Here is an 18,260-nt window from a genome sequence, read left to right as displayed (position 1 = left end):
TGAAAACGGGTGGTCTGTGTGTCTGTGAAGGATGTGAACGGGGTGGTGTGTAAACGGGTGGGGTGTGTGTGTGAAGGATGTGAACGGGGTGGGATGTAAACGGGTGGGGTGTGTGTGTGTGAAGGATGTGAACGGGGTCGGATGTAAACAGTGGGGTGTGTGACTGAAGGATGTGAACGGGGTCGGATGTAAACGGGTGGGGTGTGTGTGTGAAGGATGTGAACGGGGTGGGATGTAAACAGGTGGGGTGTGTGTGTGAAGGATGTGAATGGGGTGGGATGTAAATGGGTGGTGTGTTTGAGTGAAGGATGTGAACGGGGTGGGATGTAAACGAGTGGGGTGTGTGTGTGAAGGATGTGAACGGGGTGGTGTGTAAACGGGTGGGGTGTGTGTGTGAAGGATGTGAACGGGGTGGGATGTAAACGGGTGGGGTGTGTGTGTGTGAAGGATGTGAACGGGGTCGGATGTAAACAGTGGGGTGTGTGACTGAAGGATGTGAACGGGGTCGGATGTAAACGGGTGGGGTGTGTGTGTGAAGGATGTGAACGGGGTGGGATGTAAACAGGTGGGGTGTGTGTGTGAAGGATGTGAATGGGGTGGGATGTAAATGGGTGGTGTGTTTGAGTGAAGGATGTGAACGGGGTGGGATGTAAACGAGTGGGGTGTGTGTGTGAAGGATGTGAACGGGGTGGGATGTAAACGGGTGGGTGTGTGTGTGAAGGATGTGAATGGGGTGGGATGTAAACGGGTGGGGTGTGTGTTTGAGGAATATGAACGGGGAGGAATGAAAACGGGTGGTCTGTGTGTCTGTGAAGGATGTGAACGGGGTGGTGTGTAAACGGGTGGGGTGTGTGTGTGAAGGATGTGAACGGGGTGGGATGTAAACGGGTGGGGTGTGTGTGTGAAGGATGTGAATGGGGTGGGATGTAAACGGGTGGGGTGTGTGTGTGAAGGATGTGAACTGGGTGGGATGTAAACGGGTGGGGTGTGTGTGTGTGCGAAGGATGTGAACGCGCTGGGATGTAAACGTGTTGTGTGTGTGTGTGTGAAGGATGAGAACGGGGTGGGATGTAAACGGGTGGGGTGTGTGTGTGTGAACGGGGTGGGATATAAACAGTGGGGTGTGTGTGTGAAGAATGTGAACGGGCTGGGATGTAAACCGGTGGGGTGTGTGTGTGTGAAGGATGTGAACGGGGTGGGATGTAAACCGGTGGGGTGTGTGTGTGAAGGATGAGAACGGGGTGGGATGTAAACGGGTGGGGTGTGTGTGTGTGAACGGGGTGGGATATAAACAGTGGGGTGTGTGTGTGAAGAATGTGAACGGGCTGGGATGTAAACCGGTGGGGTGTGTGTGTGTGAAGGATGTGAACGGGGTGGGATGTAAACAGGTGGGGTGTGTGTGCCAAGGATGTGAACGGGCTGGGATGTAAACGGGTGGGGTGTGTGTGTGTGTGATGGATGTGAACGGGGTGGGATGTAAACGGGTGGGGTGTGTGTGTGAAGGTCGTGAACAGGGTGGGATGTAAACGGGTGGGGTGTGTGTGTGAAGAATGTGAACGGGGTGGGATGTAAACAGTGGGATGTGTGTGTGTGTGAAGGATGTGAACGGGGTGGGATGTAAACGGGTGGGGTGTGTGTGTGAAGGATGAGAACGGGGTGGGATGTAAACGGGTGGGGTGTGTGTGTGTGAACGGGGTGGTGTGTAAACGGGTGAGGTGTGTGTGTGAAGGATGTGAATGGAGTGGGATGTAAATGGGTCTGTGTGTGTATGAAGGATGTGAACGGGGTGGTATGTAAACGGGTGGGGTGTGTGTGTGAAGGATGTGAACGGGGTGGGATTTAAACGGGTGGGGTGTGTGTGTGAAGCATGTGAACGGGGTGGGATGTAAACGGGTGGGGTGTGTGTGTGTGAAGGATGTGAACAGGGTGGGATGTAAATGGGTGGGGTGTGTGTGTGAAGGATGTGAACGGGGCGGGATGTAAACGGGTGGGGTGTGTGTGTGAAGGATGTGAATGGGGTGGGATGTAAACGGGTGGGGTATGTTTGAGTGAAGGATGTGAACGGGGTGGGATGTAAACGCGTGGGGTGTGTGTGTGAAGGATCTGAACGGGGTGGGATGTAAATGGGTGGTGTCTGTGTGTGCGAAGGTCGTGAACAGGGTGGGATGTAAACGGGTGGGGTGTGTGTTTGAGGAATATGAACGGGGAGGAATGAAAACGGGTGGTCTGTGTGGCTGTGAAGGATGTGAACGGGGTGGTGTGTAAACCGGTGGGGTGTGTGTGTGTGAAGGATGTGAACGGGGTGGGATGTAAACAGTGGGGTGTGTGTGTGTGTGAAGGATGTGAAAGGGGGAATGTAAACAAGTGGGGTGTGTGTGTGTGTGAAGGATGTGAACGGAGTGGGATGTAAACGGGTGGGGTGTGTGTGTGTGAAGGATGTGAACGGGGTGGGATGTAAACGGGTGGGGTGTGTGTGTGAAGGATGTGAATGGGGTGGGATGTAAACGGGTGGGGTGTGTGTGCGAAGGATGTGAACGCGCTGGGATGTAAACGTGTGGTGTGTGTGTGTGAAGGATGTAAACGGGGTGGAATGTAAATGGGTGGGGTGTGTGTGTGAAGGATGTGAACGGGGTGGGATGTTAATGTGTGGAGTGTGTGTGTGAAGGATGTGAACGGGGTGGGATGTAAACAGTGGGGTGTGTGTGTGAAGAATGTGAACGGGGTGGAATGTAAATGGGTGGGGTGTGTGTGTGAAGGATGTGAACGGAGTGGGATGTAAGCGGCTGGTGTGTGTGTGTATGAAGGATGTGAACGGGCTGGGATGTAAACGGGTGGGGTGTGTGTGTGTGTGAAGGATGGGAACAGGGTGGGATGTAAATAGGTGGGGTGTCTGTGTGTGTGAAGGTCGTGAACAGGGTGGGATGAAACGGGTGGGGTGTGTGTGTGAAGGATGTGAACGGGGTGGGATGTAAACGGGTGGGGTGTGTGTGTGAAGGATGTGAACGGGATGGGATGTAAACGGGTGGGGTGTGTGTGTGAAGGATGTGAACGGGGTGGGATGTAAACGGGTGGGGTGTGTGTGTGTGAAGGATGTGAACGGGGTGGGATGTAAATGGGTGGGGTGTGTGTGTGAAGGATGTGAACGGAGTGGCGTGTGTGTGTGTGAAGGATTTACACGGGGTGGGATGTAAAAAGGTGGGGTATGTGTGTGTTTGAAGGATGTGAATGTGGTGGGATGTAAACGGGTGGGGTGTGAGTGTGAAGGATGTAAACGGGTGGGGTGTGAGTGTGAAGGATGTTAACGGGTGGGGTGTGTGAAGGATGTGAACGGGGTGGGATGTAAACGGGTGGGGTGTGAGTGTGAAGGATGTGAACGGGGTGGATGTAAACGGGTGGGGTGTCTGTGTGTCTGAAGGATGTGAACGGGGTGGGATGTAAACGGGTGGGGTGTGTGTGTGAAGGATGTGAAAGGGGTGGGATGGAAATGGGTGGTGTGTGTGTGTGTGTGAGGGATGTGAACGGGGTGGGATGTAAACGGGTGGAGTGTGTGTGTGTGAAGGATGTGAACGGGGTGGGATGTAAACGGGTGGTGTGTGTGTGTGCGAAGGATGTGAACGCGCTGGGATGTAAACGTGTTGTGTGTGTGTGTGTGAAGAATGTGAACGGGCTGGGATGTAAACCGGTGGGGTGTGTGTGTGTGAAGGATGTGAACGGGGTGGGATGTAAACAGGTGGGGTGTGTGTGCCAAGGATGTGAACGGGCTGGGATGTAAACGGGTGGGGTGTGTGTGTGTGTGATGGATGTGAACGGGGTGGGATGTAAACGGGTGGCGTGTGTGTGTGAAGGTCGTGAACAGGGTGGGATGTAAACGGGTGGGGTGTGTGTGTGAAGAATGTGAACGGGGTGGGATGTAAACAGTGGGATGTGTGTGTGTGTGAAGGATGTGAACGGGGTGGGATGTAAACGGGTGGGGTGTGTGTGTGAAGGATGAGAACGGGGTGGGATGTAAACGGGTGGGGTGTGTGTGTGTGAACGGGGTGGTGTGTAAACGGGTGGGGTGTGTGTGTGAAGGATGTGAATGGAGTGGGATGTAAATGGGTCTGTGTGTGTATGAAGGATGTGAACAGGGTGGTATGTAAACGGGTGGGGTGTGTGTGTGAAGGATGTGAAAGGGGTGGGATGTAAACGGGTGGGGTGTGTGTGTGAAGGATGTGAACGGGGTGGGATTTAAACGGGTGGGGTGTGTGTGTGTGAAGCATGTGAACGGGGTGGGATGTACACGGGTGGGGTGTGTGTGTGTGAAGGATGTGAACAGGGTGGGATGTAAATGGGTGGGGTGTGTGTGTGAAGGATGTGAACGGGGCGGGATGTAAACGGGTGGGGTGTGTGTGTGAAGGATGTGAATGGGGTGGGATGTAAACGGGTGGGGTGTGTTTGAGTGAAGGATGTGAACGGGGTGGGATGTAAACGCGTGGGGTGTGTGTGTGAAGGATCTGAACGGGGTGGGATGTAAATGGGTGGTGTCTGTGTGTGCGAAGGTCGTGAACAGGGTGGGATGTAAACGGGTGGGGTGTGTGTGTGAAGGATGTGAAAGGGGTGGGATGTAAACGGGTGGTGTCTGTGTGTGCGAAGGTCGTGAACAGGGTGGGATGTAAACGGGTGGGGTGTGTGTTTGAGGAATATGAACGGGGAGGAATGAAAACGGGTGGTCTGTGTGGCTGTGAAGGATGTGAACCGGGTGGTGTGTAAACCGGTGCGGTGTGTGTGTGTGAAGGATGTGAACGGGGTGGGATGTAAACAGTGGGGTGTGTGTGTGTGCGAAGGATGTGAAAGGGGGAAAGTAAACAAGTGGGGTGTGTGTGTGTGTGAAGGATGTGAACGGAGTGGGATGTAAACGGGTGGGGTGTGTGTGTGTGAAGGATGTGAACGGGGTGGGATGTAAACGGGTGGGGTGTGTGTGTGTGAAGGATGTGAATGGGGTGGGATGTAAACGGGTGGGGTGTGTGTGCGAAGGATGTGAACGCGCTGGGACGTAAACGTGTGGTGTGTGTGTGTGAAGGATGTAAACGGGGTGGAATGCAAATGGGTGGGGTGTGTGTGTGAAGGATGTGAACGGGGTGGGATGTAAATGTGTGGAGTGTGTGTGTGAAGGATGTGAACGGGGTGGGATGTAAACAGTGGGGTGTGTGTGTGAAGAATGTGAACGGGGTGGAATGTAAATGGGTGGGGTGTGTGTGTGAAGGATGTGAACGGAGTGGGATGTAAGCGGCAGGTGTGTGTGTGTATGAAGGATGTGAACGGGCTGGGATGTAAACGGGTGTGTGTGTGTGTGAAGGATGGGAACAGGGTGGGATGTAAATAGGTGGGGTGTCTGTGTGTGTGAAGGTCGTGAACAGGGTGGGATGTAAACGGGTGGGGTGTGTGTGTGAAGGATGTGAACGGGGTGGGATGTAAACAGGTGGGGTGTGTGTGTGAAGGATGTGAACGGGATGGGATGTAAACGGGTGGGGTGTGTGTGTGAAGGATGTGAACGGGGTGGGATGTAAACGGGTGGGGTGTGTGTGTGTGAAGGATGTGAACGGGGTGGGATGTAAATGGGTGGGGTGTGTGTGTGAAGGATGTGAACGGAGTGGGGTGTGTGTGTGTGAAGGATGTGAACGGGGTGGGATGTAAACAGGTGGGCTGTGTGTGCCAAGGATGTGAACGGGCTGGGATGTAAACGGGTGGGGTGTGTGTGTGTGTGATGGATGTGAACGGGGTGGGATGTAAACGGGTGGGGTGTGTGTGTGAAGGTCGTGAACAGGGTGGGATGTAAACGGGTGGGGTGTGTGTGTGAAGAATGTGAACGGGGTGGGATGTAAACAGTGGGATGTGTGTGTGTGTGAAGGATGTGAACGGGGTGGGATGTAAACGGGTGGGGTGTGTGTGTGAAGGATGAGAACGGGGTGGGATGTAAACGGGTGGGGTGTGTGTGTGTGAAGGATGTGAACGGGGTGGGATGTAAACGGGTGGGGTGTGTGTGTGTGAAGGATGTGAATGGGGTGGGATGTAAACGGGTGGGGTGTGTGTGTGAAGGATGTGAAAGGGGTGGGATGGAAATGGGTGGTTTGTGTGTGTGTGTGAGGGATGTGAACGGGGTGGGATGTAAACGGGTGGAGTGTGTGTGTGTGAAGGATGTGAACGGGGTGGGATGTAAACGGGTGGTGTGTGTGTGTGTGAAGGATGTGAACGGGGTGGGATGTAAACGGGTGGGGTGTGTGTGTGAAGGATGTGAACGGGGTGGGATGTAAATGGGTCTGTGTGTGTATGAAGGATGTGAACAGGGTGGGATGTAAACGGGTGGGGTGTCTGTGTGTGTGAAGGTCGTGAACAGGGTGGGATGTAAACGGGTGGGGTGTGTGTGTGAAGAATGTGAACGGGGTGGGATGTAAACGGGTGGGGTGTGTGTGTGTGAAGGATGTGAACGGGGTGGGATGTAAACGGGTGGGGTGTGTGTGTGAAGGATGTGAACGGGGTGGGATGTTAATGTGTGGAGTGTGTGTGTGAAGGATGTGAACGGGGTGGGATGTAAACAGTGGGGTGTGTGTGTGAAGAATGTGAACGGGGTGGAATGTAAATGGGTGGGGTGTGTGTGTGAAGGATGTGAACGGAGTGGGATGTAAGCGGCTGGTGTGTGTGTGTATGAAGGATGTGAACGGGCTGGGATGTAAACGGGTGGGGTGTGTGTGTGTGTGAAGGATGGGAACAGGGTGGGATGTAAATAGGTGGGGTGTCTGTGTGTGTGAAGGTCGTGAACAGGGTGGGATGAAACGGGTGGGGTGTGTGTGTGAAGGATGTGAACGGGGTGGGATGTAAACGGGTGGGGTGTGTGTGTGAAGGATGTGAACGGGATGGGATGTAAACGGGTGGGGTGTGTGTGTGAAGGATGTGAACGGGGTGGGATGTAAACGGGTGGGGTGTGTGTGTGTGAAGGATGTGAACGGGGTGGGATGTAAATGGGTGGGGTGTGTGTGTGAAGGATGTGAACGGAGTGGCGTGTGTGTGTGTGAAGGATTTACACGGGGTGGGATGTAAAAAGGTGGGGTATGTGTGTGTTTGAAGGATGTGAATGTGGTGGGATGTAAACGGGTGGGGTGTGAGTGTGAAGGATGTAAACGGGTGGGGTGTGAGTGTGAAGGATGTTAACGGGTGGGGTGTGTGAAGGATGTGAACGGGGTGGGATGTAAACGGGTGGGGTGTGAGTGTGAAGGATGTGAACGGGGTGGATGTAAACGGGTGGGGTGTCTGTGTGTCTGAAGGATGTGAACGGGGTGGGATGTAAACGGGTGGGGTGTGTGTGTGAAGGATGTGAAAGGGGTGGGATGGAAATGGGTGGTGTGTGTGTGTGTGTGAGGGATGTGAACGGGGTGGGATGTAAACGGGTGGAGTGTGTGTGTGTGAAGGATGTGAACGGGGTGGGATGTAAACGGGTGGTGTGTGTGTGTGCGAAGGATGTGAACGCGCTGGGATGTAAACGTGTTGTGTGTGTGTGTGTGAAGAATGTGAACGGGCTGGGATGTAAACCGGTGGGGTGTGTGTGTGTGAAGGATGTGAACGGGGTGGGATGTAAACAGGTGGGGTGTGTGTGCCAAGGATGTGAACGGGCTGGGATGTAAACGGGTGGGGTGTGTGTGTGTGTGATGGATGTGAACGGGGTGGGATGTAAACGGGTGGCGTGTGTGTGTGAAGGTCGTGAACAGGGTGGGATGTAAACGGGTGGGGTGTGTGTGTGAAGAATGTGAACGGGGTGGGATGTAAACAGTGGGATGTGTGTGTGTGTGAAGGATGTGAACGGGGTGGGATGTAAACGGGTGGGGTGTGTGTGTGAAGGATGAGAACGGGGTGGGATGTAAACGGGTGGGGTGTGTGTGTGTGAACGGGGTGGTGTGTAAACGGGTGGGGTGTGTGTGTGAAGGATGTGAATGGAGTGGGATGTAAATGGGTCTGTGTGTGTATGAAGGATGTGAACAGGGTGGTATGTAAACGGGTGGGGTGTGTGTGTGAAGGATGTGAACGGGGTGGGATGTAAACGGGTGGGGTGTGTGTGTGAAGGATGTGAACGGGGTGGGATTTAAACGGGTGGGGTGTGTGTGTGTGAAGCATGTGAACGGGGTGGGATGTAAACGGGTGGGGTGTGTGTGTGTGAAGGATGTGAACAGGGTGGGATGTAAATGGGTGGGGTGTGTGTGTGAAGGATGTGAACGGGGCGGGATGTAAACGGGTGCGGTGTGTGTGTGAAGGATGTGAATGGGGTGGGATGTAAACGGGTGGGGTGTGTTTGAGTGAAGGATGTGAACGGGGTGGGATGTAAACGCGTGGGGTGTGTGTGTGAAGGATCTGAACGGGGTGGGATGTAAATGGGTGGTGTCTGTGTGTGCGAAGGTCGTGAACAGGGTGGGATGTAAACGGGTGGGGTGTGTGTGTGAAGGATGTGAAAGGGGTGGGATGTAAACGGGTGGTGTCTGTGTGTGCGAAGGTCGTGAACAGGGTGGGATGTAAACGGGTGGGGTGTGTGTTTGAGGAATATGAACGGGGAGGAATGAAAACGGGTGGTCTGTGTGGCTGTGAAGGATGTGAACCGGGTGGTGTGTAAACCGGTGCGGTGTGTGTGTGTGAAGGATGTGAACGGGGTGGGATGTAAACAGTGGGGTGTGTGTGTGTGCGAAGGATGTGAAAGGGGGAATGTAAACAAGTGGGGTGTGTGTGTGTGTGAAGGATGTGAACGGAGTGGGATGTAAACGGGTGGGGTGTGTGTGTGTGAAGGATGTGAACGGGGTGGGATGTAAACGGGTGGGGTGTGTGTGTGTGAAGGATGTGAATGGGGTGGGATGTAAACGGGTGGGGTGTGTGTGCGAAGGATGTGAACGCGCTGGGATGTAAACGTGTGGTGTGTGTGTGTGAAGGATGTAAACGGGGTGGAATGCAAATGGGTGGGGTGTGTGTGTGAAGGATGTGAACGGGGTGGGATGTAAATGTGTGGAGTGTGTGTGTGAAGGATGTGAACGGGGTGGGATGTAAACAGTGGGGTGTGTGTGTGAAGAATGTGAACGGGGTGGAATGTAAATGGGTGGGGTGTGTGTGTGAAGGATGTGAACGGAGTGGGATGTAAGCGGCAGGTGTGTGTGTGTATGAAGGATGTGAACGGGCTGGGATGAAAACGGGTGGGGTGTGTGTGTGTGTGAAGGATGGGAACAGGGTGGGATGTAAATAGGTGGGGTGTCTGTGTGTGTGAAGGTCGTGAACAGGGTGGGATGTAAACGGGTGGGGTGTGTGTGTGTGAAGGATGTGAACGGGGTGGGATGTAAACGGGTGGGGTGTGTGTGTGTGAAGGATGTGAACGGGGTGGGATGTAAATGGGTGGGGTGTGTGTGTGAAGGATGTGAACGGAGTGGGGTGTGTGTGTGTGAAGGATGTGAACGGGGTGGGATGTAAACAGGTGGGCTGTGTGTGCCAAGGATGTGAACGGGCTGGGATGTAAACGGGTGGGGTGTGTGTGTGTGTGATGGATGTGAACGGGGTGGGATGTAAACGGGTGGGGTGTGTGTGTGAAGGTCGTGAACAGGGTGGGATGTAAACGGGTGGGGTGTGTGTGTGAAGAATGTGAACGGGGTGGGATGTAAACAGTGGGATGTGTGTGTGTATGAAGGATGTGAACGGGGTGGGATGTAAACGGGTGGGGTGTGTGTGTGAAGGATGAGAACGGGGTGGGATGTAAACGGGTGGGGTGTGTGTGTGTGAAGGATGTGAACGGGGTGGGATGTAAACGGGTGGGGTGTGTGTGTGTGAAGGATGTGAATGGGGTGGGATGTAAACGGGTGGGGTGTGTGTGTGAAGGATGTGAAAGGGGTGGGATGGAAATGGGTGGTGTGTGTGTGTGTGTGAGGGATGTGAACGGGGTGGGATGTAAACGGGTGGAGTGTGTGTGTGTGAAGGATGTGAACGGGGTGGGATGTAAACGGGTGGTGTGTGTGTGTGTGAAGGATGTGAACGGGGTGGGATGTAAACGGGTGGGGTGTGTGTGTGAAGGATGTGAACGGGGTGGGATGTAAATGGGTCTGTGTGTGTATGAAGGATGTGAACAGGGTGGGATGTAAACGGGTGGGGTGTCTGTGTGTGTGAAGGTCGTGAACAGGGTGGGATGTAAACGGGTGGGGTGTGTGTGTGAAGAATGTGAACGGGGTGGGATGTAAACGGGTGGGGTGTGTGTGTGTGAAGGATGTGAACGGGGTGGGATGTAAACGGGTGGGGTGTGTGTGTGAAGGATGAGAACGGGGTGGGATGTAAATGGGTGGGGTGTTTGTGTGAAGGATGTGAACGGGGCGGGATGTAAACGGGTGGGGTGTGTGTGTGAAGGATGTGAATGGGGGGGGATGTAAACAGTGGGGTGTGTGTGTGAAGGATGTGAACGGGGTGGGATGTAAATGGGTGGGGTGTATGTGAGAATGATGTTAATGGAGTGGGATGTAAACGGGTGGGGTGTGTGTGAGAAGGATGTGAATGGGGTGGGATGTAAACTGGTGGGGTGTGTGTGTGAAAAATGTGATCGGGGTGGGTTGTAACGGGTCGGGAGTGTGTGTTTGTGAAGAATTTGATGGGGTGGGATTTAAACGGTGTGGTGTGTGTGTGAGAAGGATGTGAATGGGCTGGGATGTAAACGGGTGGGGTGTGTGTGTGTGAAGGATGTGAACGGGGTGGGATGTAAACGGGTGGGGTGTGTGTGTGTGAAGGATGTGAACGGGGTGGGATGTAAACGGGTGGGGTGTGTGTGTGTGAAGGATGTGAACGGGGTGGGATGTAAACGGGTGGGGTGTGTGTGTGTGAAGGATGTGAACGGGGTGGGATGTAAACGGTGGGGTGTGTGTGTGAAGGATGAGAACGGGATGGGATGTAATCGGATGGGGTGTGTGTGTGTGAAGGATGTGAACGGCGTGGGATGTAAATGGGTGGGGTGTGTGTGTGAAGGATGTGAACGGGGTGGGATGTAAACGGGTGGGGTGTGTGTGTGAAGGATGTGAACGGGGCGGGATGTAAGCGGGTGGGGTGTGTGTGTTAAGGATGTGAACGGGGTGGGATGTAAATGGGTGGGGTATGTGTGTGTGTGAAGGATGTGAACGGGGTGGATGTAAACGGGTGGGGTGTCTGTGTGTCTGAAGGATGTGAACGGGGTGGGATGTAAACGGGTGGTGTGTGTGTGTGTGAAGGATGTGAACGGGGTGGGATGTAAACGGGTGGTGTGTGTGTGTGTGAAGGATGTGAACGGGGTGGGATGTAAACGGGTGGGGTGTGTGTGTGTGAACGGGGTGGTGTGTAAACGGGTGGGGTGTGTGTGTGAAGGATGTGAATGGGGTGGGATGTAAATAGGTGGGGTGTCTGTGTGTGTGAAGGTCGTGAACAGGGTGGGATGTAAACGGGTGGGGTGTGTGTGTGAAGGATGTGAACGGGGTGGGATGTAAATGGGTGGGTTTTGTGTGTGAAGGATGTGAACGGGGTGGGATGTAAATGGGTGGGGTGTGTGTGTGAAGGATGTGAATGGGATGGGATGTAAACGGGTGGGGTGTGTGTGTGAAGGATGTGAACGGGGTGGGATGTAAACGGGTGGGGTGTGTGTGTGTGAAGGATGTGAACGGGGTGGGAAGTAAATGGGTGGGGTGTGTGTGTGAAGGATGTGAACGGAGTGGGGTGTGTGTGTGTGAAGGATTTACACGGGGTGGGATGTAAAAAGGTGGGGTATGTGTGTGAAAGATGTGAACGGGATGGGATGTAAACGGGTGGGGTGTGTGTGTGAAAGATGTGAACGGGATGGGATGTAAACGGGTGGGGTGTGTGTGTGAAGGATGTGAACGGGGTGGGATGTAAACGGGTGGGGTGTGTGTGTGAAAGATGTGAACGGGATGGGATGTAAATGGGTGGGGTGTCTGTGTGAAGGATGTGAACGGGGTGGGATGTAAACGGGTGGGGTGTGTGTGTGAAGGATGTGAACGGGGTGGGATGTAAACGGGTGGGGTGTGTGTGTGAAGGATGTGAATGGGATGGGATGTAAACGGGTGGGGTGTGTGTGTGAAGCATGTGAACGGGGTGGGATGTAAACGGGTGGGGTGTGTGTGTGTGAAGGATGTGAACGGGGTGGGAAGTAAATCGGTGGGGTGTGTGTGTGAAGGATGTGAACGGAGTGGGGTGTGTGTGTGTGAAGGATTTACACGGGGTGGGATGTAAAAAGGTGGGGTATGTGTGTGTTTGAAGGATGTGAATGGGGTGGGATGTAAACGGGTTGGGTGTGTGAAGGATGTGAACGGGGTGGGATGTAAACGGGTGGGGTGTGAGTGTGAAGGATGTGAACAAGGTGGATGTAAACCGGTGGGGTGTCTGTTTGTCTGAAGGATGTGAACGTGGTGGGATGTAAACGGGTGGGGTGTGTGTGTGAAGGATGTGAAAGGGGTGTAATGGAAATGGGTGGTGTGTGTGTGTGTGTGAGGGATGTGAACGGGGTGGGATGTAAACGGGTGGTGTGTGTGTGTGTGAACGGGGTGGTGTGTAAACGGGTGGGGTGTGTGTGTGAAGGATGTGAATGGGGTGTGATGTAAATGGGTCTGTGTGTGTATGAAGGATGTGAACGGGGTGGGATGTAAACGGGTGGGGTGTCTGTGTGTGTGAAGGTCGTGAACAGGGTGGGATGTAAACGGGTGGGGTGTGTGTGTGAAGGATGTGAACGGGGTGGGATGTAAACGGGTGGTGTGTGTGTGTGTGAAGGATGTGAACGGGGTGGGATGTAAACGGGTAGTGTGTGTGTGTGTGAAGGATGTGAACGGGGTGGGATGTAAACGGGTGGGGTGTGTGTGTGTGAACGGGGTGGTGTGTAAACGGGTGGGGTGTGTGTGTGAAGGTTGTGAATGGGGTGGGATATAAATGGGTCTGTGTGTGTATGAAGGATGTGAACGGAGTGGGATGTAAACGGGTGGGGTGTGTGTGTGAAGGATGAGAACGGGGTGGGATGTAAATGGGTGGGGTGTGTGTGTGAAGGATGTGAACGGGGCGGGATGTAAACGGGTAGGGTGTGTGTGTGAAGGATGTGAATGGGGTGGGATGTAAACGGGTGGGGTGTGTTTGAGTGAAGGATGTGAACGTAGTGGGATGTAAACAGTGGGGTGTGTGTGTGAAGGATGTGAACGGGGTGGGATGTAAATGGGTGGGGTGTGTGTGAGAAGGATGTTAATGGAGTGGGATGTAAACGGGTGGGGTGTGTGTGAGAAGGATGTGAATGGGGTGGGATGTAAACTGGTGGGGTGCGTGTGTGAAAAATGTGATCGGGGTGTGTTGTAACGGGTCGGGAGTGTGTGTTTGTGAAGAATTTGATGGGGTGGGATGTAAATGGGTGGGGTGTGTGTGTGTGAAGGATGTGAACGGGGTGGGATGTAAACGGTGGGGTGTGTGTGTGAAGGATGTGAACGGGATGGGATGTAATCGGATGGGGTGTGTGTGTGTGAAGGATGTGAACGGGGTGGGATGTAAATGGGTGGGGTGTGTGTGTGAAGGATGTGAACGGGGCGGGATGTAAACGGGTGGGGTGTGTGTGTTAAGGATGTGAACGGGGTGGGATGTAAATGGGTGGGGTGTGTGTGTGTGTGAAGGATGTGAACGGGGTGGATGTAAACGGGTGGGGTGTCTGTGTGTCTGAAGGATGTGAACGGGGTGGGATATAAACGGGTGGGGTGTGTGTGTGAAGGATGTGAAAGGGGTGGGATGGAAATGGGTGGTGTGTGTGTGTGTGTGAGGGATGTGAACGGGGTGGGATGTAAACGGGTGGTGTGTGTGTGTGTGAAGGATGTGAACGGGGTGGGATGTAAACGGGTGGTGTGTGTGTGTGTGAAGGATGTGAACGGGGTGGGATGTAAACGGGTGGGGTGTGTGTGTGAAGGATGTGAACAGGGTGGGATGTAAACGGGTGGGGTGTGTGTGTGTGAACGGGGTGGTGTGTAAACGGGTGGGGTGTGTGTGTGAAGGATGTGAATGGGGTGGGATGTAAATGGGTCTGTGTGTGTATGAAGGATGTGAACGGGGTGGGATCTAAACGGGTGGGGTGTCTGTGTGTGTGAAGGTCGTGAACAGGGTGGGATGTAAACGGGTGGGGTGTGTGTGTGAAGAATGTGAACGGGGTGCGATGTAAACGGGTGGGGTGTGTGTGTGAAGAATTTGATGGGGTGGGATGTAAACGGGTGGGGTGTGTGTGTGTGAAGGATGTGAACGGGGTGGGATGTAAACGGGTGGGGTGTGTGTGTGAAGGATGAGAACGGGGTGGGATGTAAATGGGTGGGGTGTGTGTGTGAAGGATGTGAACGGGGCGGGATGTAAACGGGCGGGATGTGTGTGTGAAGGATGTGAATGGGGTGGGATGTAAACGGGTGGGGTGTGTTTGAGTGAAGGATGTGAACGGAGTGGGATGTAAATGTGTGGGGTGTGTGTGAGAAGGATGTTAATGGAGTGGGATGTAAACGGGTGGGGTGTGTGTGTGAAAAATGTGATCGGGGTGGGTTGTAACGGGTCGGGAGTGTGTGTTTGTGAAGAATTTGATGGGGTGGGATTTAAACGGGTGGGGTGTGTGTGTGTGAAGGATGTGAACGGGGTGGGATTTAAACGGTGGGGTGTGTGTGTGAGAAGGATGTGAATGGGGTGGGATGTAAACGGGTGGGGTGTGTGTGTGAAGGATGTGAACGGGGTGGGATGTAAACGGGTGGGGTGTGTGTGTGTGAAGGATGTGAACGGGGTGGGATGTAAATGGGTGGGGTGTGTGTGTGAAGGATGTGAACGGGGTGGGATGTAAACGGGTGGGGTGTGTGTGTGAAGGATGTGAACGGGGCGGGATGTAAACGGGTGGGGTGTGTGTGTTAAGGATGTGAAAGGGCGAATGTAAACAGGTGGGGTGTGTGTGTGTGAAGGATGTGAACGTGGTGCGATGTAAACGGGTGGGGTGAGTGTGTGTGTGAAGGATGTAAACGGGGTGGAATTTAAATGGGTGGGGTGTGAGTGTGAAGGATGTGAAAGGGGTGGAATGTAAATGGGTGGGGTGAGTGTGTGTGCGAAAGATGTGAACGGAGTGGGATGTAAATGGCTGGGGTGTGTGTGCCAAGGATGTGAACGGGCTGGGATGTAAATAGGTGGGGTGTCTGTGTGTGTGAAGGATGTGAATGGTGTGGGAAGTAAACGGGTGGGGTGTGTGTGAGAAGGATGTGAACGGGGTGGGATGTAAATGGGTGGGGTGTGTCTGTGAAGGATGTGAACCGGGTGGGATGTAAACAGGTCGGGTGTGTGTGTGAAAAATGTAAACGGGGTGGGTTGTAACGGGTTGGGAGTGTGTGTGTGTGAAGAATTTGATGGTGTGGGATTTAAACGGTGGGGTGTGTGTGTGTGAGAAGGATTTGAACGGGGTGGGATGTAAACGGGTGGGGTGTGTGTGTGAAGGATGTGAACGGAGTGGGATGTAAACGGGTGGGGTGTGTGTGTGTGAAGGATGTGAACGTGGTGGGATGTAAACGGGTGGTGTGTCTGTGAAGGATGTGAACGGGGTGGGTTGTAACGGGTCGGGAGTGTGTGTGTGTGAAGAAATTGATGGGGTGGGATGTAAACGGTGGGGTGTGTGTGTGAGAAAGATGTGAACAGTGGGGTGTAAACGGGTGGGATGTGTGTGTAAAGGATGTGAATGGGGTGGATGTAAATGGGTGGGGTGTGTGTCTGTGAAGGATGTGAGCGGGGTGTAATGTAAACGGGTGTGTATGTGTGTGAAGGATGTGAGTGGGGTGGGATGTAAACGGGTGTGTGTGTGTGTGTGAAGGATGTGAACGGGGTGGGATGTAAACGGGTGGGGTGTGAGTGTGAAGGACGTGAACGGGGTGGGATGTGAACGGGTGGGGTGTGTGTCTGTGAAGGATGTGAACGGGGTGGGATGTGAACGGGTGGGGTGTGTGTGTGTGAAGGATGTGAACGGGGTGGGGTGTGAGTGTGTGTGAAGGATGTGAACGGGGTGGGATGTAAACGGGTGGGGTGTGTGTCTGTGAAGGATGTGAGCGGGGTGTAATGTAAACGGGTGTGTATGTGTGTGAAGGATGTGAGTGGGGTGGGATGTAAACGGGTGTGTGTGTGTGTGTGAAGGATGTGAACGGGGTGGGATGTAAACGGGTGGGGTGTGAGTGTGAAGGACGTGAACGGGGTGGGATGTGAACGGGTGGGGTCTGTGTCTGTGAAGGATGTGAACGGGGTGGGATGTGAACGGGTGGGGTGTGTGTGTGTGAAGGATGTGAACGGGGTGGGATGTAAACGGGTGGGGTGTGAGTGTGTGTGAAGGATGTGAACGGGGTGGGATGTAAACGGGTGGGGTGTGAGTGTGAAGGATGTGAACGGGGTGGGATGTGAACAGGGTGGGATGTGAACGGGTGTGGTGTGTGTTTGTGAAGGATGTAAATGGGTGGGGTGTGTGTGTGAAGGATGTGAATGGGGTGGGATGTAAACGGGTGGGGTGTGAGTGTGAAGGATGTGAACGGGGTGGGATGTGAACGGGTGGGGTTTGTGTGTGTGAAGTATGTAAACGGGTGGAGTGTGTGTGTGAAGGATATGAATGGGGTGGGATGTAAACTGTGGGGTGTGTGTGTGAAGGATGTGAATGGGGTGGGATGAAAACGGGTGGGGTGTGTGTGTGAAGGATGTGAACGGGGTGGGATGTGAACGGGTGGGGTTTGTGTGTGTGAAGGATGTAAACGGGTGGGGTGTGTTTGTGAAGGATATGAATGGGGTGGGATGTAAACTGTGGGGTGTGTGTGTGAAGGATGTGAATGGGGTGGGATGAAAACGGGTGGGGTGTGTGTGTGTGAAGGATGTGAACGGAGTGGGATGTAAACGGGTGGGGTGTGTGTGTGTGAAGGATGTGAACGTGGTGGGATGTAAACGGGTGGTGTGTCTGTGAAGGATGTGAACGGGGTGGGTTGTAACGGGTCGGGAGTGTGTGTGTGTGAAGAAATTGATGGGGTGGGATGTAAACGGTGGGGTGTGTGTGTGAGAAAGATGTGAACAGTGGGGTGTAAACGGGTGGGATGTGTGTGTAAAGGATGTGAATGGGGTGGATGTAAATGGGTGGGGTGTGTGTCTGTGAAGGATGTGAGCGGGGTGTAATGTAAACGGGTGTGTATGTGTGTGAAGGATGTGAGTGGGGTGGGATGTAAACGGGTGTGTGTGTGTGTGTGAAGGATGTGAACGGGGTGGGATGTAAACGGGTGGGGTGTGAGTGTGAAGGACGTGAACGGGGTGGGATGTGAACGGGTGGGGTGTGTGTCTGTGAAGGATGTGAACGGGGTGGGATGTGAACGGGTGGGGTGTGTGTGTGTGAAGGATGTGAACGGGGTGGGGTGTGAGTGTGTGTGAAGGATGTGAACCGGGGTGGGATGTAAACGGGTGGGGTGTGTGTCTGTGAAGGATGTGAGCGGGGTGTAATGTAAACGGGTGTGTATGTGTGTGAAGGATGTGAGTGGGGTGGGATGTAAACGGGTGTGTGTGTGTGTGTGAAGGATGTGAACGGGGTGGGATGTAAACGGGTGGGGTGTGAGTGTGAAGGACGTGAACGGGGTGGGATGTGAACGGGTGGGGTCTGTGTCTGTGAAGGATGTGAACGGGGTGGGATGTGAACGGGTGGGGTGTGTGTGTGTGAAGGATGTGAACGGGGTGGGATGTAAACGGGTGGGGTGTGAGTGTGTGTGAAGGATGTGAACGGGGTGGGATGTAAACGGGTGGGGTGTGAGTGTGAAGGATGTGAACGGGGTGGGATGTGAACAGGGTGGGATGTGAACGGGTGTGGTGTGTGTTTGTGAAGGATGTAAATGGGTGGGGTGTGTGTGTGAAGGATGTGAATGGGGTGGGATGTAAACGGGTGGGGTGTGAGTGTGAAGGATGTGAACGGGGTGGGATGTGAACGGGTGGGGTTTGTGTGTGTGAAGTATGTAAACGGGTGGAGTGTGTGTGTGAAGGATATGAATGGGGTGGGATGTAAACTGTGGGGTGTGTGTGTGAAGGATGTGAATGGGGTGGGATGAAAACGGGTGGGGTGTGTGTGTGAAGGATGTGAACGGGGTGGGATGTGAACGGGTGGGGTTTGTGTGTGTGAAGGATGTAAACGGGTGGGGTGTGTTTGTGAAGGATATGAATGGGGTGGGATGTAAACTGTGGGGTGTGTGTGTGAAGGATGT

Source organism: Hypanus sabinus, chromosome 17 (assembly GCF_030144855.1).
Source record: "Hypanus sabinus isolate sHypSab1 chromosome 17, sHypSab1.hap1, whole genome shotgun sequence".
Classification (NCBI taxonomy): Eukaryota; Metazoa; Chordata; class Chondrichthyes; order Myliobatiformes; family Dasyatidae; genus Hypanus; species Hypanus sabinus.
Note: the sequence above shows the minus strand (reverse complement) of the source record.